General features: G+C 38.8%; 1 protein-coding gene and 1 pseudogene across 1 annotated transcript in view; both read left to right on the top strand.

Moving 5' to 3' along the window:
* The window catches only part of LOC116888646 (collagen alpha-5(IV) chain-like), a 760,537-nt gene that overhangs the window by 14,139 nt on the left and 723,329 nt on the right, over positions 1-23,069 (top strand). The gene's annotated exons all lie outside the window — the stretch shown is intronic.
* On the top strand, positions 11,906-13,126 carry LOC116888640 (annotated as a pseudogene).

Here is a 23,069-nt window from a genome sequence, read left to right as displayed (position 1 = left end):
CTCACCGGTAGCAATGAATATCCTAGTAGAGCACCAGTGGAAGGAAGCCCTGGGTCCTGTAAGACTGAACCCCCAATGTGAACTAGACTGTTGGGGGAGGCGGCAAGGGAGAGATGGAGGGAATACCCATAAAAGAGGAAGGGGGAGGAGGATGTTTGCCTGGAAACTGGGAAAGGGAATAACACTCGAAATGTATATAAGAAATACTCAAGTTAATAAAAAAAAAAAGGAAAGAAAATGGGGTTCAGAGCTAAACAATGGAGTCACAGCTGAGGAATGCCGAATGGCTGAGAAACACCTAAAGAAATGTTCAACATCTTTAGTCATAAGGGAAATGCAAATCAAAACGAACCAGAGATTACACTTCACACCACTGAGAATGGCTAAAGATCAAAAACTCAGGTGACAGCAAATGCTGGCGAGGATGTGGAGAAAGAGGAACACTCCTCCATTGTTGGCAGGATTGCGGATTGTAAAACCATTCTGGAAATCAGTTTGTAGGTTACTCAAAAAATTGGACATTGAACTGTCTGAGGATCTAGCTACACCTCTCTTGGGCATATACCCAAAAGATGCCCCAACATATAAAAAAGACACGTGCTCCACTATGTTCATAGCAGCCTTATTTATAATAGCCAGAAGCTGGAAAGAGCCCAGATGCCCTTCAACAGAGGAATGGATACAGAAAAGTGGTACATCTACACAATGGAATATTACTCAGCTATCAAAAACAATGCCTTTATGAAATTCATAGGCAAATGGTTGGAACTGGAAAATATCATCCGGAGTGAGGTCACCCAATCACAGAAAAACACACATGGTATGCACTCATTGATAAGTGGCTATTAGCTCAAATGCTTGATTAACCCTAGATGCCTAGAACACATGAAACTGAAGACAGATGATCAAAATGTGAATGCTTCACTCCTCCTTTAAAAGGGGAACAAGAATACCCTTGGCAGGGAATAGAGAGGCAAAGATTGAAACAGACACAGAAGGAACACCCATTCAGAGCTTGCCCCACATGTGGCCCATACATATACAGCCACTCAATTAGACAAAATGGATGAAGCAAAGAAGTGCAGGCAGACAGGAGCCGGATGTAGATCTCTCCTGAGAGACACAGCCAGAATACAGCAAATACAGAGGCGGATGCCAGCAGCAAACCACTGAACTGAGAATAGGACCCCCATTGAAGGAATCAGCGAAAGGACTGGAAGAGCTTGAAGGGGCTCGAGACCCCAGATGAACAACAATGTCAAGCAACCAGAGCTTCCAGGGACTAAGCCACTACCTAAAGACTATACATGGACTGACCCTAGACTCTGACCTCATAGGTAGCAATGAATATCCTAGTAAGAGCACCAGTGGAAGGGGAAGCCCTTGGTCCAGCCAAGACTGAAGCTCAGTGAATGTGATTGTTGGGGGGAGGGCGATAATGGGGAAGGATGGGGAGGGAATACCCATCAAGAAGGAGAGGGAGGGGTTAGGGGATGTTTGCCTGGAAACCGAAAAAGGGAATAACACTCGAAATGTAAATAAGAAATACTCAAATTAATAAAAAAAAAAGATCACCAGTGTGAGGAAGCCCTGGGTCCTGCTAAGACTGAATTCCCAGTGAATGTGATTGTTGGGGGGAGGGCAGTGATGGGGGGAGGATGGGGAGGGGAACACCCATAAAGAAGGATAGGGGGATGCGTTAGGGGGGATGTTGGCCCAGAAACGGAATGAATAACACCAAATGTAAATAAGAAATACTCAAGTTAATAAAAAAAAGAATTAAAAAAAAAAGACCTAGGTACCTAAGTCAATAATGCACTGTTTTGTTTTACCAAAAAAAATAATAATAAATAAAATAAAATAAATGCCCCAAAATAACTTGTGCATAGGGGAGTATATGGGAAATACCACATTGGGAACCAACTCTTCATCATAGTCGAGAATAGTCATTCCTCCCATGGTTCTGATTGATATCAGTCTGATCATTGTTCCTAGCCACTTAGATTGTAGTCCATAATCCTTTGTACTCCTTAAACTTAGCATCAGCTACACAAGTGTAGTCCCAGAGAATAGGACATTTCCTTTTCTTCATGGACACCTTGAAGCATGGGGTAAAGAGTTTGGGCTCATAGTTTTTACTTTTCTACCAGAAAACCTTAATCACTATTGTTTATATTCTCTTGGGTTGCAAAGGTATACACCTGGACGCATAGGTCATACAAAAAAAGATGTTAGGTAATTTCAGTTAGAAGGGTAGATTTTAGGTCCTAAGTGTCAGAGGAGGTAGGTCTGAAGATCTCTTGAAAAAAGCATGGAAGTCACAGATAACCTCTTTTGTCTATAATTCCTTTCATCTGAAAGTCTTGGGTTAAGCCACTTTAAGAGAAAGGGAAATTGAAAACTGAACTTGACCAAAATAGGCTGTAGGGTACCCATTTGGGCCATAGAATGAAATTTTTCTGTGACACTTGTGAAGGGAGGCCCACCTAGTAAAAATTGACAAGGAGAGTGTTTTTTTTCCCAATAAAATGAAGGCTCAATGTAACTTATCTAAAGCAGGAGGCTGGAAGGTATTCATAAAAACAGAAATTAATAATCCTAAGATTGGCATATGAAGAAGGCCATGTTAGGGCCAAGGAGAATGGTTTGATACCATCATCATCAAAATGTGGCATAATAAGACCTTTTTTGGAAAGGGGCAATATGGGATAGAGATGTAAAGAAATCTAGAGCAGTCTTTTGCAAACATGAAGGGTGGACTGTTTGCTTTGGGATGTGGAGTATCTCACACCACTTTAGGCAGAAGGCAAATTGTCTCTTATATTCTTTAATGGAGTACTGTGAACACTGGCCTCTCAGGATGCAGTTCTTTTTAGATGGGATGTCCATAATATTAATAGGATCTTTCAGTACACCAGGCAAAATCTCTGCTATTTGTGCTTGGCTTAGGTAGCTATATCAAGCCAGAATACCTCCTCATTTTTGTGTTTAGCTACCTATATCTCTGTGTTAATGAAACTACTTTAGCAAAATGATTAAAGGGTATACCTAATTTCTTGGCTAGGGCCACATCCTTGAGTTATAGGGGATAGAACTGAATCCATTTTAAGGAGAAGTAGCAAGTCTCTTGTGACAGCACTACAGGGGTAGGGTCAGATAAAGAACAAACTGGAAGCAGCCAACCCTCTTGTAAAAAATGAAGATCTTTCTGATTAATTTATTCAGTAGAGTAATATTTGGTAATTACTTGTGGCCAGGGACATCCCCAAGACCACTCAGGTTTGCTTCTTACGCATAGTCTAGAATTGCTAAATTTTTGGAGATTCCATTGCAAGTTGGCAGCAATATCGGAGTACATCTACTAATCTGTTAGGCATTTTTTCTGTAATCTCAATTTTATCATCAGATACATAGGGGATGGCACGAAGGGTGGATTTTTCAACTATGTCTGACTACCAGCATAAAAGCACATAACATGGGTTCTTGGCTCTAGAACCATGAATCAGTGTGGTATGAGGTATCTTGTGTAAGAAGGTTGTTTTTCTAACTACCTGGGTTAAAAGGGGAAGGTTTAAGTCTTATTTATAGTAGCATAGGTCTAAGTTTTCCAATGCATAAAGGAATGAATTGAGGATACATGAAATAATGTGGCAAAGTATGAGACAATATTATTCAAAAGAGCATACATAATGCCACCACAGGAATAAAATTAATGTGTGTTCCATTTGATCAAAGACGGTGGTCATATTTATCCTTGTACAGGTGGGAACCTCTAAAGTTACATTGATTTTTTATATTTATTTTTCTCTCATAACCTGCATGTTGACTGCAGCCTTCCCTTCCTTCTTGTTCCAGTTATTCTCTTACCTCCCCTCTCCTTAAGATCCACTGCTCCTTCATTTCCCTTCAGGCCTTCTAGTTATAGCAACCAAACATGGCATAGCATGATACAATAAAACTAGACATATACGTTTCTATCAAGGGTGAATGAGGCAATCCAGTAATAAGAATATGGTCCCACATGCAGAAAAAAGATTTAGAGACATCCCCACTCCCAATGTTAGCAGTCCAACAAATCCCCAAGCTAAACAACCACAGCACGAATGCAGAGAGGCTAATGAAGACCCCATGGGGGCTTTTAAAAGCCAAGCTATTCCAGTGTCTCACTCCAAACTCTTTCCCTCCATTCCACCCTCCCCAACCTGATCATTCCTGTTCCCATCCTCAACTGGTCCTAGTCTACCCACAAAATTTCTATTTCCTGTTCTCAAAGAGATTCATGTGTCCCCTGTAGATCATTCCTCTTTATTTAACTCCACTGGGACTGGGGATTTTAGTGTGATTGTACTTTACTTAACACTGAATATACACTTATAAGTGATTATATATCGTGGTATTCTTTCTAGACATGGGTTGCCTCATCCTGAACTTTTTTCAAAGTTCCATTCTTTTATGATGTAATTTTAAAAGAAAAGCCAAGTAATACTCCATTGTATAGATGTACCACATTTTCTCTATCCATTCTTGATTGATAGATATCTCAGTTGATTCCAGTTATTACCCATTATTAATAAAGCCATTATGAACATAGCTAAGAAGTGTCCTTTTGGTAGGATGGGGCACCATTAGAGTATATACCCAAATGGTATAAGTGGATCTTGAGGTAGATAGATTTGCAGTTTTATGAGACACCTCCATTTTGATTTTCATAATGGGTTTATGAGTTTGTACTGCCATCAGCCTGAAGAAGTGTTTCCCTGAATCAACATCCTTACCAACACAAGCTGCCATTTGTTTGATTGATCTTAGCCAGTCTGAGAGGTATAAGATGGAATATTAAAGTGGTCTTAATTTGCATTCCACTGATGAATTAGGATGCTGCACATTTCTTTAAATGTTTCTCAGACAACTGAGATTGTTTGAATGAGAATTTTCTGTTTAGATCCATACCTCATTTTAATGGAATTGTTTCTAATTTCTTGAGTTCTCATATCTTTTCAATTAGCCTTCTATTGAATGGGGACTTGAAAATCTTTTCTCATGCTGTAGGATACTGTTTTTGTTTTATTGACAATGCTCTTTGCCTTACAGAAGAGTTTCAATTTCATGAAGTCCCATTTATTATTTGTCAGTCTTAGTGCCTGTGCCATAGGTATTCTCTTCATTGTGTCCTGTACCTAACAATTCAAGGCTGTTTCCTACTCTCTCTCTCCTTTCAGGTTCAGTGTATCTAGTTTTATGTTAAGGTCCTCGATCCAATTAGAGTTCAATTTTATGCAAGGTAATAGGTATGGATCTCTTGCATTCTTCTACATCAAGACATCCAGTTAGACCAACACCAATTGTTATGTTTACTTTTCTCCATCATATATTTCCGGCATACATATGTATCAGGTGTCCATAAGTATATGAACTTATTTCTGAGTCTTTGATTCTGTTACATTGATCAACCTGTCTGTTTTTATGCCAGCATCTTGCTGTTTTATCACTATGCAGTATTGCTTGGAATCAGGAATGTTTATGCCACTTGAATTTATTTTATTCAGCATGGCTGTAGCCATTCTAGAAATTTAGTTTTTCAATATGAACTTGAGTATTGTCCTTTTAAGACCAGTATAGAATGTACAGAAGTTTTGATCAGAATTGTGCTGAATCTGTACATTGCTTTTGGTAGGATGGCCATTTTTACTATGTTATTTCTAACAATTCATGAACATCTGAGATATTTTCATCTTCTAATATCATCTTCGTTTGGTTTTCTTTAAAGACTTAGAATATTTTGTCATAATCATCTTTTATTTGTTTGATTAGAATTAACCCAAGATATTTTATATGCTTTGTGGTTATTGTGAAGGATGTTGTTGCCCTGATGTCTTTCTCAGTCTATTTGTTGTTTGTATATATGAGGACTATTTTTTCTTTTAGTTTTGCTTGTTTCCCACCACATAAATAAAGATGTTTATCAAGTAGAAATTTTGGGGTTGCTAATGTATACTATCAAATTTTTGTGGTCACTTTCGTATATAAGCATATCATCTGTGATTAGTGATCATAATTTGACTTCTTCACTTCCTAAATGTATCCTCTTGGTCTCCTTGGTTTTCTTAATGTTCTAAGATTAAACTTTAGAACTATAATGAATTGTCATGGAAATATTGGGCAATCAATTTTCTTGTTCCCAATTTAGGGTATTACTTTGAGTTTCTCTCCATTTAGTTTCATGTTAGATATAGGCTTGTGGTATATTGCCTTTGTTGTTTTCAGACATGTTCTTTGTATCCGTACTTTCACTAAGACTTTTATCATAATGAGGTGTGAGATTTTGTCAAGGGCTTTCTCTCTGGCTAATGAGATAATCCAGTGTGGCTTTTTCCTTTGTTTATTTATATAGTGAAACTCATTGACTGATTTTTATATGTTTAACAGCACTGCATCTCTGGGATAAAGCCTACTTAGACATAGTGGCTGATCTTTTTGATGTGTTCTTTTATATAGTTTGTAAGTATTTTACTGAGTAGTTTTCTATCAATGTTCATAATCCAAAGTCATCTGTAATTCTCTTTCATTGTTGACTCTGTGTGGTTGTAATATCAGGCAGATTGTGGTATCATAGAAAGAATTTGGCAATGTTCTTCTGTTCTTAAATTTTGAAATAATTTGAGGAGTATTGGTATTAAGTCTTCTTGAAATCTCTGGAATTATTCCACAACAAAACTATCTGACAATGAAATTTTTGGTTCAAATTACTTAGGAGATATAAGTCAATGTAAATTGTTTATCTCATTTTGATTTAATTTTGGTAAGTGGAATCTACCAAGGAATCATCAATTTGTTGTAGCCTTTCCAATTTTGTTGAGTGCAGGTCTTCAAAGAATGACTTAATGATTCAATGGATTTCCTCTGGGGCTCTTGTTCTGTTGCTCTTTTTGTTCCAAATTTTGTTTATTTGTATGTTTTCTCTATGGCCTTTAGTTTGTTTAACACTTAGTCTCTTTTATTGAATTTCTGAAAGAATCAGCTATTCATTTCATTGTTTCTTGTATTATTCCTATTTATTTACAGCTTATTTAAACAGCCTTCACTTTGATTATTTCTTGCCATCTATTGCTCTTTTTTTAAAGATTTTGGTCAGCATTTATTTAAATTTTTATTGGATTTTTTATTTACATTTCAAATATTCCTTTTCCCAGTTTCCCGGCCATAAGCCCCCTATCCCCTCTCCCTCCCCTTCTTCTATAAGGGTCTTCCCCCTTCCCAACCACCCCTCATTCCCACCCCCTGAAATTTCACTGCACTTGGGGGTCCAGTCTTGACAGGACCAAGGGCTTCTCCTCCCATTGGTGCCCAACAAAGTCATCCTCTGTTACATATGCAACTGGAGCCATGAGTCTGTCCATGTGTACTCTTTGGGTAGTGGTTTAGTCCCTGGGAGCTCTTGGCAGGTTGGTATTGTTCTTGGGGTTGTACGCCCTTCCAGCTCCTTCAATCCTTCCTCTAATTCCTCTAACAGGACCCCATTCTCAGTGGTTTGCTGCTAGCATTTGCCTCTGTATTGGTCACGCCTTGGCTGAGGCACTCATGAGACAGCTATATAAAACTCCTGTCATCATGTATTTCTTGGCTTCATAGATATTATCTAGTTTTGGTGGAGATATATATGCTGTATTCCCAGGTATGACATATTCGGAATGGCCATTCCTTCAGTCTCTGTTCCAAACTCTGTCTCCATTTACCCTCCAATGAATACTTTTGCTACCCCTTTTAAGAAAGTACTGAAGAATTCACACTTTGGTTGTCCTTCTTCTTAAGCTTCATGTGGTCTTTGGATTGTATCTTGGGTAATTTGAGTTTTGGGCTAATATCTACTTATAAGTGAATGCATACCATGTGTGGTTTTTATTTGTGTGTGTGTGTGTGTGTGTGTGTGTGTGTGTGTGTGTGTGTGTGTGTATGATTGAGTCACCTGACTCCGGATATTTTCTAGTTCTATCCATTTGCCTATTAATTTCGTGAAGTCATTGTTTTTGATAAGTGAGTAGTACTCCACTAGGTAGATGTACCACATTTTCTGTATCCATTCCTCTGTTGAAGGGCATCTGGGTTCTTTCCAGCTTCTGGATATTATAAATAAGGCTGCTATAAACATAGTGAAGCATGTGTCTCTGATGTATGTTGGAGTATCTTTTGGGTATATACCCAGGAGTGGTATGGCTGGTTCCTCCGGTAGTGCAATTTCCAATTTTCTGAGGAAACTCCAGATGAATTTCTACACTGACTGTACCAGTTTGCAATCCCACCAACAATGGAGGAGTGTTCCTCTTTCTCCACATCCTCACCAGCATCTGTTGTCACCTGAGTTATTGATTTTAGCCATTCTGACTGGTTTGAAGGAGAATCTCAGGGTTGTTTTTATTTGCATTTCCCTGATGACTAAGGATATTGAACATTTACTTGGGTACTTCTCAGCCATTTGATATTTCTTAGGTGAGAATTCTTTTTTTTTAAGTTCTATACCCCATTTTTTAAACAGGGTTATTTGATTCTCTGGAGTATAATGTCTTGAGTTCTTTGTATATTTTGGATGTTAGTCCTCCATCAGATATAGAATTGGTAAAGTTCTTTTTACAATATGAAGGATGCCATTTTGTCCTAATTACAGTGTCCTTTGCCTTCCAAAGTTTTTCAGCTTATAAGGTCCCATTTGTCGATTCTTGATCTTAGAGCAAAGCCATTAGTGTTTTCTCAGGAAAATTTCCCCAGTACCCATGTGTTTAGGTCTCTTCCCCATTTTTTCTTCTATTAGTTTGAGTGTATGTGGTTTTATGTGGAGGTCCTTCATCCACTTAGACTTAAGCTTTTACAAGACAATAAGAATGAGACCATTTTCATTCTTCTACATGCTGACCTCCAGTTGAACCAGCACAATTTGTTGAAAATGCTATCTTTTTTCTTTTTTCATACTGAATGGTCTTAGCTCCTTTGGTGCCATCTATTACTGTTTTGTTTACTCTTTGATTTTTTTATTTTTAGAGCTTTCTTGTATGCTGTTACAGTTTTCAATATAGGCATTAATTTACAAGAACTCTCCCCTTCACACTGTTTCATTGTAATCCATAAGTTTGGGTATGTTGTGTATCCATTTTCATTGAAATCTAGAAAGTACTTAATTATTTTATGTCTGCCTTGACCCAGAAGTCATTCCTTACAGAGTTCTTGAGTTTCCATGAGTTTGTCAGCTCTTGTTGTTGTATTTGAAACCAAATGTTAATCCATAACATCTTATAGGATACCAGGTAGTCCTTTAATTTTCTTCTATGTGTTGAGACTCGCTTTTTGATTAAATATGTGGTCAATTTGGAAGAAAGTTTCATGAGTTGCTGAGGATGTGATTATTTTGTGTTTGGCTGAAATGTTCTGCAGATATTTGTTAGCTCCATTTGGTTTATAAGTTTGTTGACTCCAGTATATCTGTTTAGTTTTTGATTGGCTGACCTGTCCATTGATAACAGTGGGATATGGAAATTTCCCTCCATAAATTTGTGAGGGTCCATGTGATTTAAGTTTGAATAATGATTCTTTTACAAAAGTAAGCATCCTTGCATTTGGGTCATAGATATGTAGACTTGATACATTGTCTTCATAGATTTGTCCTTTACAAAAATGAAGAGTCCTTACCTGTATCTTATGACTAATTTTGGTTGAAGTCAATTTTTGTAGATAATACAATGGTTACACCAGTTTACCTTTCAGGTTCATTTGCTTGGAAAATCTTTTACAACTCATTACTCTGAGGTAGTGTCTATCTTTGATGTCCAGGTATATTTTCTGTATGCTGCAGAAGAATGGATGCAGTTTTCACACTTATTCTATTAACCTGCCTCTGTTTTTCATTATCTCTTATATTCTGCAGTTTAAGTTATCTATCAAGGAGCTAACATCTAGGCCTCCCTCTTTACTCTTCCACCCCACCCTACATATCCATGATTTCACCCTGGGTATCATTGCCTAACATCAACCCTATTAGTCCTCACCAAGAGTTCTCAAGCACAGAGAGCTGTGCCGAAACTGGACTGTGAGACCTGGGTGTCCAAACAGAAGAATCATCTCTTGTGCAAAAGAGGACTCTGCCTAATTGGGTAGTTTGTCCTGAGTGCAAAGAAAGGGAAGAAGAATGATGAGGATTCTGTGTCCTATATATTTCAAAAAACCCTGAACATGAGCAAACAGGAGAAAGAAATTGCTGGAGCTATTAGAACAAATAGGGTTCATAAATAAAACTGAAAAGAGTTGGGGCAGCCCATTTGCTCTGGGACTTTGCCATAAAAGGTGTGGAATGAACATTTACAAGCTCAGGGGTTGATAGTTCTGGCTCTAAAATGTAGAATCAGTACATTTTCATTCATCTGACTTCTGAGAGGGAGAATGACAATACCAGAAGCTTCCAGGAGGAACAGGAGATATTTGACTTAGACTTTTGGAGCCATGTCCTTTCTAGACAGTGTTATTGTATCACGTTTTAGAACTGCAGTTCAGAATATAACTAAGTCTGAAAGTGGGTACACCTACTGAACAACGAAAGAGAGTATGAATCACACACCTCTTTTCTTAGATATGTGTGTTTGTCATAATCAAGGTTGAAAAAGAGGTTTGGACTATAGAAATTCTTACCAAATTATTTGGCATGAGATAAGAGATCTTTAGTTGGGTGCAGCTTCCCTGTCACATCTAGAAGGTACTATCTGGCAGCAGACATGTGATCCTCTGTCTCTTACAGTGCCTCCCTTACAATGTTCCCTGGGACTATTGTAGGTGTATCATTGGGTTTGAGTATGCCATCATAAGTTATCCTGTGAATTGTAACCAGTTGTGGATTCCAAAAACAGTTTCCATCTACTGCCAAGAGATGCTTCTTTGATGAGGAATGAGAAATACTTTACCTGTTGTTATAAGATTATATATTTAGACTGCAGTCTATTGTTTTAGGAATAAGTTCTTCTTTAGTGCCCATGAACTCTTAGCTGCAGATAAATGTTTGATTTTCTGTACAGGCATAAATCTCTATTCATGCAGTACATCTTAAGTTCAAGTAGGCAGCTATTGGTTACTCATCAAATAAAAGTATCACTATTGCACCATCATGGATATCTTGACATGGTTATCATTGTAAATTTTAGATTTATATCTGGATAAGTTTAAAAACTGCTTTTCTCCCTTCTCAACTTTCATAACACATTTGGTTACCATAAGAGCTAGACCTCAGAGATGTGGTTTCCAGGTAATGACATTTATTGAATGAATATTAATAGAATGTATTGATATTTTGATCCTGAGCAATTTCTAAAACTTTTGGGCTTCAATTAAGTCACCTGTAAAGAACACAGGGAAATAGTGCCTGATTCCTACATATGGTGTGATGTTTTCTAAGGTTCAAGTAGTAATTGTAATAGAATACTCGTTCTAGTATTTAATAAAATATTGTTATTGTTGTAATTGTACTTCCATAATATAATTCTATAATCATAATTCTTAAACTCTTTGATAAATTTCTTTGCTTTTCAGTCTCTGCCCTCGGTGTCTGCACTGTACTTTTATTCAGGGCACATAAGAGTGAAAGACATGGATTTGTGAGTTATGTGACTTTCAATATTTATAGTCTTGTATGAAGTTTTATTTTGCCTCTCTTCCTTTCATGATAAAAGCAATGAGAATATAAATTAGGCTATATATTTACTTGCAGCTTCCATTTACATACCTGGCGTCATAGCTTGTCAGACAATGTGAAGCTCATAAGAGATTTGTTTTAGAGTTAAATCAACAGGAATATTAAGTGGAATTAAAAGTATGATTTATACTAACTTTTTTAAAAATTATAATAATAGATTTCCTTTGTTCCCTTCCATAACAGATGGACTTAGGTCCTGAGCAAATATTTGGAGCCCCCTGTCGAAAATGTAAAGAGAAATGTGAAGGATTTGAACTACACTTCTGGAAGAAAACATGTCGTAACTGCAAATGTGGACAAGAAGAGCATGGCATACTCCTGAGCACTGAGGAGGACAGGGAAGTGGGGAGAATTGTTGAAGATGGCAAGGACACCAACCAAATTGCCAAGCTGAAGGCAGATGAAAGTCCCATGGACAAAACCAGTGAAACAGTATTGAACAACCAAGAGCCTGAAGAGAATGATTTCACTAAAACTGTCAGCTATGAGTGGGTTCCCTCTGTCCAGAACAAGGCACTGACTAGGCAGTATATACAGATGCTGCCCTAAGGAGAACAGCAGTGTCAGGTTCAGAGGGGCCTGAGGAAAATACGAAGAAGCAGCTGGGCCAAGCAGCTCCTGCACATGACCAGGACCCCAGTGCCATGAGTTGTCTCGAAAGAAGCTAAGGAGATGAGCCAGTTTGTGAAGAAATAAGAATGAAGCTCTGGGAGGGGTGACGGAGGCTTCCCTCTGAGATGAATGCTCAACATTACAAGGGGCACAACCCTGCAACAGACAGAAACACCCCAACAGCAGTGGATTCAAAGACACATCTATGGAGCCAAGAAGCCTCAATATTCCTGTTATTCCTGCAAACACATCGTGAAGGAAGGAAACCCAGCCATCTTTGCTGAAAGGGCTGGCTATGATAAACTCTGGCACACAGCTTGTTTTATCTGCAGCATCTGTGGTGAAATCCTGGAACACATTATTTACTTCTGGAAGAATGGGAAACTGTACTGTGGCAGACATTACTGTGAGAGTGAGAAGCCCCGCTGTGCTGGCTGTGATGAGCTGATATTCAGCAATGAATATACCGAAGCAGAAAACAAGAATTGGCATTTGATACACTTCTGCTGCTTTCACTGCCACAATGTCCTGGCAGGAAAAATATATGTGATGGTTGGAACCAAACCTGTGTGCAAGTCCTGTTACATGAAGATCCATGCTGTGGTGTGTCAAGGATGCCACAATGCCATAGACCCAGAAGAGCAGAGAGTAACCTACCAAAACTTCAGCTGGCATGCATCCACAGCATGCTTCCTGTGCTCCTGTTGCAGCAAGTGTCTTCTTGGGAAGAAGTTCATACGTGTAGAAGGGATGATTTTCTGTTCCGTAGAGTGTAAGAAGATGGTGTCCTAAGAGGAGTGTACCAAGCAGTATGGAGCGATAACATTCCACAGTGACCTGCGTTTCTTGATAAATTTCAACTTGAAAAAAAGGAAAAATAAACGTAAACCTACATAGCAAACAAGAAGATTTTGTTATATATATAATGTGTGTGTGTGTGTGTGTGTGTACATATATCCTTAAGAATTTTGTCTTACATTTTAATGACTGCATTAATCACATGATTTTAAAATTGTTAGCTCAGTGAATTTCTTCTGTCACACAGCATTGCAGATAAAGGATGTTCCAGTGCCTAAACCTTTGCATCACCTGGTTGAGGCAGAGGGGTCTCTCTCTTACTGCATATTTCTCTATTTACTTAACCTCTGTGTTCTCTTTTGTAATCTAGTGACCTGTGTCTGTGGCATTGGATATTTTATACCTAAGTGTTTGGAATAGTATGTGCACTTTGCTCTTAGAGATTTTTTTTGTCCAGAACATAAAAGTGGCCATTCATCTAGGTTGTTTTGTAACCCAACAAATATGTATAGGTTTTTTTTATACAGGAAATTACAACTTGTCCTATATCACCTTTCTGCCATGCATTGACTCAAAGATTTTTCTGCATGATTCTCAGTGTTACCTTATGGATACTTTTCTCTGTGTTGACCAGCAGTCAATATTAATGTGCCTGCACAGCAATATCTATGGAAGGATTTTCCACAGGGTATGAAAAAACAGCCCCACTATTTCCCACATGTTTATTTGGAACACTATCAAACATCTCATCCCCAAGTGCAATATTGTCCATTACAAGGATAGCATACTAATTGTCCAGTCTGATTCTAGTTGCTTAAAACCTTGATTTGAGAACTCAAATAAGCCTTGAGCTGCAGGTCTAGCAGACATAGCTGATAGGATCCATACTGAGCAATGATTCTTTTTTCATGGTCACTTAACACCGTATTAAACTTCAAAGGCTACAATTTGAGTTCATTATGATAGCTCTTCTGTAGCCTCCATTAAGATTTTCTGAGAAACCTTACCTGGATGTGCCCTTCCTGGACAGTCTCCACCAAGTTCACCCAACTTTTTTCCTTACTGGGTAGTAGAGTCTTCCCAATGAGATAAAGTTACTAAGACAACAAAGAAGAGCCTAAGTACAGGAGATTGGGCCCTTAATAATGTGTTCCTGAATCTTTACCGTCCTAACGTTGAGTCCCAGACCCAATATTGCCAAACAAAGGATTCCCCTCATGGTAGTCATCTATTGGGTGCACCTGGCCTTCACTATTTTGTCTATTATTACACCATTTAGTGGCAATTTATTTATCCTGGCAATCAAGGATATAGCAATCTCCCAGCTTATCCTTGGCCAGGCCCCAGATGTTATAGTATTCCCATGGCTGGGTGCATTCTTGGGTGGACCCTAGTCCACAATAAATTTACACAGGTCTTTCAGTTGTTTCTGGGAGGATAGACAAACATTATTTTAAGAGCAAGGTCCTATCTACATTGCCAGTGATGACTGTCATTAAAGGCTACTTGTATCTGAGCCCCTCACCCAAGTTGCATCAGGATTCGCTGACTATTTGGTTATACTTAGAATGTATTGATCTTCCTATATAATAGGTTATATAATTTCGTACACTAAATACTATATATATACATATATTATATTATATATTAGGATATATAATTCTATATATTAAATTCAGCTATGTCTCCAAGACCTTAGGTGCACTGAGAACACCAAAGCCCACTTCCTGCAGGGTTCCTTCCAATGCATTTTTTGCCCATATTGAAGGCTTATTGTTGCAGATTTCCCCCTTCCTTTATACAATGACACCACTATGCTGTTAATACTGAAAAGTCCTTCCCTTTTAGATGTAGCTAAACAATAAGAGAGCCCAATCCATCTTGTCTCAGCTTCACTACTTGCTTGAGGCAAGAGAGGCACTGTTATATGTTAAGCATATCTAATTTGTCAAAACCATGTACTCAAAACCCAAGTGAGTTTTCTAAAGGTGGCCTACCCTTTTACATGGTTGTAATAGGTGTGCTCTAAGATGCTGGGTCCTTTGAGACTTCATTCCAAAAATGCCACTTACAGCTCATATGCCTTTTCTGCCACTAATACAAAGCATAATGATTCCTGGGCATCATCCCAGCATATTGGCCAGATCTCCTTCAGAAACAATATGAAAATATATTTATATTTATTAGTGATGTGTAGAATAACTGATGATTCCATAATTCCCAATAATGATTTTATAGAATCACTAAATTGATACAAGTAATCTCAAGTCCCCTATAGAATAAAAGCTGCAAATAGAGGCCTGTAAACCTTCATGTGTCATGGATAAACTGCATTCAGAAAAGAAAACAAGCTTGGAACAAATTTACAATATAGAAACCACTCCTTCTTGATTAGGAATGAGGTCACTATATGGTAACTAAAGGTCATAAACTAGGAAAGGGTAACTTATTCTACATTCAAGGACAGAAAATAAATGATGGACTATTATATCTATACAGTAAATCAAAATGATAAACATGAGGCAGATAATTTGTTCTGTGACAAAAATCTTGCCGATTCATGGTATAAAAAATATTGCTTTAAAATTAAACTGAACTTACTAAGGCTAGAAAACAGAAAATGAATTTTTAGTCAGTTATTCATCTTAATGAAAAGATATGTAAACAATTATGCTGTAATTCAAGTCTTTTAGATCTGTGGCATGAACCATTGACTTATAAACTTTCTATGTACTTGTGGAATGTAAAAATGCCTAGAAAACCATGTGATCAATTATCCTGAGACTAAGAACAATGATAAAGTAGCAGTGCAGCCTTCTTCAGGTTCATCCATTGTGCATATTGTCTGTGTGCCTTAATTTTTCTCTCTTTTTTCTTTTCTCTCTGATCCAAAAACAGTTACTGAACTCTGAGCCTCTTACCTAGCTAGTCAGGGGTCACTGAGCCAAGGAGAAAAATTCTAAGTAATTCTCCACCCAGGCCAATTCAGTGGCCCTGATACCCTCCCATACCCTAGAGTTTACCTATCTCCCAAGAGGTATATAGTGACCATGGACAAGGCTAAGACTCCCACCCAAATACCCATGCCAACTGGGATACCTACAGAGCTCAGCTGAGACAGGAACTATTCTGTCTGCCTAGGTTTCATCTTCCACTCTGCATCTCCACCTAGCTCAAATCTTTGGGCTAATACCCTCCCATACTCCAGATCCTGTCTGTCTACCAGGAGGTCTGCCATATCCAGGGACAAAGGCGTGACTCCTGGTCAAATACCCATGCTATCTCAAATACCCACAGAGACCAGCTGATGCTTGGCCCATTCTGCCTCCCTGGCCTGCACCTAAGCTCCACCTTCCTTCTGGTCAGTTCCTTTCTACCCAGGAAAGATCAGTGTGTCCAATAACCTCCCACACCCCACAGTGTGACTGCCTCCCAGGAGGTCTACAGTAACCAGAAACAGAGGAGGTCTGTTTTAACCAGGGACAGAGGAAGTCTGCTATAACCAGGAGCAAAGTCCTTCTGGTATGCACCTCCATCTGCATCTGGGGCAGATCCTAACCCCTGATAGCCAAAGCCTATCTGACAACAAGTAGGTTCATCCTAACCAGGAACACAGGAGGTCTGCCCTAACCAATGACACAGGATGTCTGTTCTAACAAGAGAAAAAGGATACCCTCCCTAACTAGAGAGCACTTCCTTCCATCCAGGAGTCTGGTTCTAACCCAGACCACAGAGCTCTTCCTGCCTCTAAGCAGGCCACCTCCAGAGACACCCAGATCAGACAGCAACAGGCAAGCTCAAGAACATAAGTGACAGAAGCCAATGCAATTCTGCACCATCAAAACCCAGTTCTTCAACCACCACAGCAAGCGCTGAATATCCTAACACACCTGAAAAGCAAGATTCTGAGCTAAAATCCCATCTCAGGAAGATGATAGATACTTTTAAGGAGGATATCAATAACTCCCTTAAAGAAATAGAGGAAAACACAGTGAAATAATTAGAAGCTCTTAAAGAATAAATCCCTTGAAGAATACAGGAAAAACAATAAAGCAGATAAAGGAATTGTACAAAACAGTTCAAAACCTGAAATTGGAAGTAGAAACAATACAGAAAACACAAATGGAGACAATCCTGGAGATGGACAACTTAGGAAAGAGATCAGAAACTATAGATGCAATTATCATCAATAGAATTTAAGAGATAGGAAAGAGAGAATCTCAGGCATAGTAGATACTATTGAAGGTATTGAGACATCGATCAAAGAAAAAAAATGTTTAAAAGCTCCTAAACCAAAAACATCCAGAAATTCCAGGACACCAAAATGATCCAAATCTAAGAATAAGGAATAAAGAGAGGGTAAAGATTCCCAACTCAAAGGGTGAGAAAACTTCTTCAACAATATCAAAGAAGAAAACTTCCTTAACCTAAAGAGAGATGACCATAAATGTACAAGAATCCTACAGAACATCAACTAGATTGGACCAGAAAGAAAAATCCTCTCATCATATAATAATCAAAACACCAAATGCACAGAACAAAGAAAGAATACTTAAAGCTCTAAAAGAAAAAGGTCAAGCAGCATATGAAAGCAGAACTGTCAGAAATATACCAGACTTCTCAAGAGAGAGACTAAAAGCTAGAAGTCCTGTACAAATCTCATTCAGACCTTTAGAGAACACAAATGGCAGCCTGGGCTACTATATCCAGCAAAAACCTCAATCACCATAGATGGAGAAACCAAGATATTCCATGACAAAACCAAATTTAAACAATATCTTTCTATTAATCTATCACTACAGATGATACTGGGAAAAACTCCAATCCAAGGAGGATAACTACACACAGGAAAACAGGAGAAATTAAACATCTCACAACAAACTCAAAAGAAGAGAAAATCTCTCTCTCTCTCTCTCTCTCTCTCTCTCTCACACATGCATGCACATGCATGCACACACACAAAAACAATACCTCCAACAATGAAGGTAACAGGAACTAACAATAATCTGTCTTTAGTACCAATTACTTAATTTAAAGAAAAAAACAGACTAACAGACTGGATACATAAACAGGACCCAGCATTTTGCTTCATACAAGACACACACATCAGTGACAAAGATGGTCATTACCTCAGAGTAAAGGGCTGGAAAAAAAGTCTTCTAGGAAAATGATCCCAAGAAACAAGCTGGAGTAGCCATTCTAATATCCAATAAAATATATTTTCAGTCTAAAGTTATCAGAAAAGGTGGGGAAGGAAACTTCTTATTCTTCAAAGGAAAAATCCACCAAGAAGTCTCAATTCTGAACATCTATGCCCCAAATCAATGGGCACCCACATTTGTAAATGAAACTTTAGTATAGCTCAAAGCACACATTGAAATTCACAAAATAATAGTAGGAGACTGCAATACCCCACTCTCACCAATGGGTAGGTCACTTAAACAAAAACTAAACAGAGACAAGGTGAAACTACCAGAAGTTATAAATTAATATTTTACCACAAAACAAGAAAAAATAGCTTTTACACAGCACCTCATGGAATCTTCTCCAAAACTTGTCATATAATCAGATATAAAATAAGTCTCAACAGATACAAGAAGATTGAAAGAATCCCATACATTCTCACAGATCACCGCAGCATAAGACTGGTCTTCAATAACAATAAAAACAACAGAATCCACAGACCACATGAAGCTCAAGAAGAAGGATGACCAAAGTGCAGATGATTCAGTCCTTCTTAAAAGGGTGAATAAAAATATTAATAAGAGGAAATATAGAGACAAAGTTTGAGCAAAGACTGAAGAATGACTATTCAAGCCTCCCACCTGGGGATTCAGCTTATATGTGTGTGTGTATGTGTGTGTGTGTGTGTGTGTGTGTGTGTGTGTGTGTACAGCCAGAAAACCTAGACAATATTTGTGAAGTCAAGAAGTACATGTTGATAGGAGCCTGATATAGCTCTGTCCTGAGAGCCTCAGCCAGAGCATAACAAATACAGAGGTGAATACTAGCAGCAAACCATTGAACTGAGAACAGCGTCCCCATTGGAGGAGTGAGAGAAAGGACTGAAGGAGCTGAGGGGGCTTGCAACCCCATAAGAACAATACCAACCTACCAGAGCTCCCAGAGACTAAACCACTACACAAATAGTACCCATGGCTCCAGCTGTATATGTAGCAGAGGATGGCCTTGTTGGGGCACCAATGGGAGGAGAAGCCCTTGGTTCTGCCAAGGCTAGACTCCCCAGTTTATGGGACTATCAGGGTAGGAATGTGGGAAGGGGATAGATGTGGAGGGGAAACACCCTCATAAAAGAAGGGGGATGGGATAGAAGGCTTATGGGCAGGAAACCTGGAAAGGGAATAACATTTGAAATGTAAATAAAAAAACCCAATTAAAATAATCTTTTCAGAAACAACATGCATTACAGCATTCAACATAGCTGCTATTGTCAGCATAGCTGACAGCCATCAGTATCATTTCTGAAGGCACTTTGAAGAAGTGATTATTAACATGGTACTCAGTTGCAACAGGAATCACTAATATCAAAGTTGCCTGTGGCAGCATAGATCTTGCCAGAACCATGGTGTTTTTTCCAGGTGCATAGATTTGGAGGTATGGGGGAATATTAACATAAATATCTTCTCTATTGGCAAGATGGATCATTCACATCAGTAGTTCTGGTAGCAGTGAGGATCTTATATATAATACAGTCAACAGCAGTGGCTAGATATATACATCACAGACATTTCATACATTCCTGTGTTTTGTACTATCTTAATATGAACAATAAGCACCATTATGATTACTGATGTCAGTAGGCATCACTGACATCAACAGAGCTTCAGGTCACAAGTCAGGGCACAGACATGAAACTCATCTCTGGTTGCAGCACAGTACACTTAAGTCAACATGACTTAGGCATAAATATTAACCATGAACTTCAAGACAGGCTCTTTTAGCAATATGAATAACAGACATCAGCAAACTCGTCAGAGTCAGCACTGTCTATGGATATCAACAGAGTTACAGTAGAAATATGGATGACTGCCATCACCATACTTCTGTTTGCACTTGGGATCACTGATATCATTATCCTGGTCAAAAGTGGGAGCACAAATCTCTAATATGTTTGCTATTTGCTGAAGGGATTCTAGATATAGTATGGTGTCTGCTTGCAAGTATATCACTGACATCAGTGTATATTCAGAGGGAAGAATTAATTATGGACATAAATCTCTCCTCCAGTGGCAAAGATAAATTACATTAAATCTCTTCTTGTAGCAGCAAGGATATTGCTCATAACAATGTCTACAAAAAGAAAATGCATGCATGTATCAGAGAAATTAGCAGAGTTCCCTATGGCAGTAGGATCTCAGACATCAATCTTATCCCCAGTGCCAGCTAAGAACACTCATGATGCTCTGATACTTCCTGGCAATAGACACCATGATGCTTGTGGCATCAGGCAACAAATATTTTAGTGATCCTTACTGACACTATGGACCAGATAGTGATATCAATTGTTCTATTTTCTAAGAGAAATGTATTTATTTTACTCATCCATTGTATCATTTATAACCACATTGAGATCCATAGTCAGTGCTGTTTCTAAAGAGTGTTGATCATCATGTTTGATGGGTCATTGACATCAAATTTGTTACAGCTGAGAGTATACTTCTCAAAACTAACATTCTCACAGGTGACTGAAGTATGTATCATTGGCATCAGTATAAATTTCAATGGCAGTTGGAATGACTCTTATTACTGTGGCCCCATGTGGGAGAAAGGATCACTGACAACATGGCTGCTTGTGGCATCAAAAAGTGTAAACATACAATGTATCCCCTCCCAGGATGTATCTATCAGTGAAATCATGGTCCACAGCAGGGGCTCCATGCATGTATCATGGACATCAACCAAATTTCCTATGTCAGGTAAGAGCTTGGACACCAATCTGATCTCCAGTGCCAGCTCAGAACACTTACCTTAATATGGCTTCAAGTGTCAGTATGGACCTTCAAATTCAGCATGTTCTCAAGCAGCATCACAGATCATAGTCATCACCAAGGCCTCCATCAGTAATAGGAACAATGGACTCCATCATTGCTGGTCACTGCATGCAGCAATACCTTCAACATAGCTTCATGTTCAACATAGCATCAAAAGTGTCTCACGTAGCAGCACAGAGTTCTTAACTCATTATGAACTTAGACAGCAGGACTGACCATTAACTGCACAATAAACTCTTATGACTAGTATATCAGACAGCAAAGTTTTCAAAGACAACACTATCTATGGATCTCAACATGGTTACCAGTAAAATCATGGATGATTGACAGCAATACCTTTAACTTGGCAGTTGCGATCTCTGATATCATTAAATGGTCTTGTGAGGCAATAGGGAATCACTGACATCATAGCTGCTGAAGGTCTGAAGTATCATGGATATACAATGGTATCTGTTACCAGTATATATGTGACGTTAAGATAACACAGAACATGCATTTCCACATGATCTTAGGTAACACTATTTTCCTAAAGCTTCTCCGTAGACTCTTTTGGCCTCAGTGATACTGGACATTAAAAATCATGTCAGAAGCATCATGGACTATGGATTTAATCATGGCTACTTAAAGGCCATGAATGATGTACCTCATCCTAATTTCTGCAGGCAATTTGGATTAGTAACATTAACATAGTTCTCAGTGGCAGCAGGGATCTCTGACAACAAGGTTGCCAGTGGCAACATGGATCTTCTGTAATACATGGTGTCTGCTGCCAGGTATATATCAGTGACATAGGCATCAAAGGTTAGAAGAAATTATGGTTACAACACTCTTCTTCCAGTGGCTGGCTTTTTCTTTGACATTAAAATTCTTGGGGCACTGGCAATCTTGTATATTACAAGATCAACAGTAGGAAATAAATATATGTATCAGGGACATCAATAGAATTTCCTGTGGCAGGGAAAGTCCTAAACATAAATCTGATCCAGTACTAGCTCATAACATATACAGCAACATGACTTCTAGTGTCAGTATGATTCTTGGAAATCAGCAGGTTCTCAAATAGTAACAGTGAACATGGCCATTGCCAGGTTCTCCATCAGCAATATGAACAATGGAGTCCATCATGATTACCAGTCATAGCATGCAGCACTGACATCAATACCTTTTCAAGTTGGAGTTAGAATCATGTACACCAAACTCCAATGTCCAGTAGCAACATACAACACTTACCTCATTATGAACTTAGGCAGCAGTACTGACCACAAACTTCACAATAGTTCTTTCAGTTGAGTTATTACAGACATTACAGAGCTCTTCAACTGCCAAACAGGCTATAGGTCTCAGCACACTTACTAGTGACATAATGGGTGAATAAAGTGAACATACTTCCTTTGGCAGTTGGGATCACAGATGTCATCAATTTGGTCAAAGGAGAAATAGGGACCACTCATTAACTGTTTGCCTGTGGCAGCAGGGATCCAGGATGTACCGAGTAGTTTGCTGCCAGAAAGTACAAGAGACATCAAGATAGTTTCAGAAGAAAGCTATGAACATGTTCAGAAACCTCTTCTCTAGTGGCAGGATGCACTATGGCATTAAAATCATTATGAATGGCAAGACACATCTTAAAAAACTGGTAAAGCGGAAGGGCGGGAATCTTCCTGGTTGCTGCCAGTAGCGGAGAGCCCGTGGGCGGCACCCTAAGCAAAAAAACTGGAGCCTCGGGTCCACAGAGGAGGGCCCAGGAGCAGCAGGTCCACTGCGTCTGAGACACCGCACCTGAAGGGACCGACCAGATAAACAAAGCCCTCTGCACCCAAATCCCGGGAGGGAGAGTCCTTCAGAGAGGCGGACACTTGGGAAACCAGAAGAGACTGCACGCTGCACACAGTACTGGAGCCCAGAGGAAAACACCAAAAGATATC

The sequence above is a fragment of the Rattus rattus genome, chromosome X (assembly GCF_011064425.1).
Source record: "Rattus rattus isolate New Zealand chromosome X, Rrattus_CSIRO_v1, whole genome shotgun sequence".
NCBI lineage: Eukaryota > Metazoa > Chordata > Mammalia > Rodentia > Muridae > Rattus > Rattus rattus.
This window is presented reverse-complemented; position numbering and strand designations above follow the sequence as displayed.